General features: G+C 39.9%; 1 non-coding gene across 1 annotated transcript; it reads left to right on the top strand.

Moving 5' to 3' along the window:
* Positions 1-1,095: 1,095 nt before the first annotated feature.
* On the top strand, positions 1,096-1,201 carry LOC128284445 (small nucleolar RNA R71). The gene has a single exon (XR_008274871.1). It is a non-coding gene; the product is annotated as a small nucleolar RNA R71 (small nucleolar RNA).
* The last annotated feature ends 210 nt before the right edge of the window (positions 1,202-1,411 follow it).

The raw sequence follows: 1,411 nt of genomic DNA, 5'->3' as shown, positions 1-1,411 counted from the left end.
AGTTTGGTTGGCAGCTTGTTTCGGAGTATGGCTGAGCACTCCTCGTTGAGTTCTACCATAGATAAGTCCTTGAACTTCCTTTTATTTGTTAGAAGCTCCTTTAAAAATTTTGCGAGGTAGGCATCTGCGAGATGGCTTCAACAGAAGGTAAATTGATATGTAATAAAAAGTTCAAGAAACTTACCGAATTGTGCATCAATGCGATCTTTTTTCAATTTTGCTGGATATGGAACTGGTGGTTTATCTTCCTCTGGCACTGGTTTGTCACTATTTTTGGGTTTTTCTTCCCTCATTTTGCTTTCCACGGCTTCTTGTGCTAACTTCTTTTCAGATTCCGCTAACACTTTCCCACTCCTTAGTGTAACTGCTTTGACATGCTCTCTTGATTTGGTGTTACTAAGTAAATTTCCTAGTGGTCTTTCCGAGATCAGTTTGAATAGCTAGCTTATCTGAGTTTCGAGCCCTTGGATCGATGCTTGTTGATTCTTAAGTGCTGTCTCGGTGTTCTAGAAACGAGTTTTTGACATCTATATAAACTCTGAGAGCATCTCTTCAAGGTTCGGCTTTTTTTCCTATTGGTAGGGTGGTTGTTGGTAGCCCGGAGGATGTTGAGGTCTTTGATTTCCTTGGCCGCCCCATGAAAAATTGGGATGGTTCCTCCAACCTGCATTATAAGTGTTTCTATATGGATTGTCTTGAGGTTGAGGATTATTACCCATGTTGATTAATTACTCGTTATCCATGTTGTGGCCATAAGGTTGGTATTCCGAATGGTTTGTTCCACCGTTACTTGCTTCGCACTGCATTACTGGGTGAACCTGTGAAGAACTAAGAAAACTATCAATCTTTTTATTTAGGAGTTCTACCTGATAAGAGAGCATGGTGACCAAATCAACATTATAAACGCCGGCTGTTTTCGTTGGCTTTGTTCTCATGACTTGCCACTGATAGTTATTCAGTGACATCTCCTCTATAAACTCATAGGCATCTTCCGGTGTTTTATTGTTGATGGCTCTGCCAGCAGCTGCGTCAACCATTTCCCGAGTCGAAGGATTTAGACCATTGTGGAATGTTTGAACTTGGAGCCAAAGTGGTAACCTATGGTGGGGCATCTTCTCAAAAGGTCCTTGTATCTCTCCCATGCATCGTAGAGTGTTTCTAAATCCATCTGCACAAAAGAAGAGATATCATTACGTAATTTAGATGTTTTAGCCGACGAAAAATATTTTAGTAAAAATTTTTCGGTCATTTGTTTCCAAGTAGTAATTGACCCTCATGGTAACGAGTTCAACCACTGTTTAGCTTTGTTCCTCAATGAAAAGGGAAATAACCAAAGATGTATGGCATCATCAGAAATACCATTAATTTTAAATGTATCGCATAGTTCTAAGAAGTTGGCTAAATGAGCGTT

This window comes from Gossypium arboreum, chromosome 11, assembly GCF_025698485.1.
Source record: "Gossypium arboreum isolate Shixiya-1 chromosome 11, ASM2569848v2, whole genome shotgun sequence".
Taxonomy (NCBI): domain Eukaryota; kingdom Viridiplantae; phylum Streptophyta; class Magnoliopsida; order Malvales; family Malvaceae; genus Gossypium; species Gossypium arboreum.
This window is presented reverse-complemented; position numbering and strand designations above follow the sequence as displayed.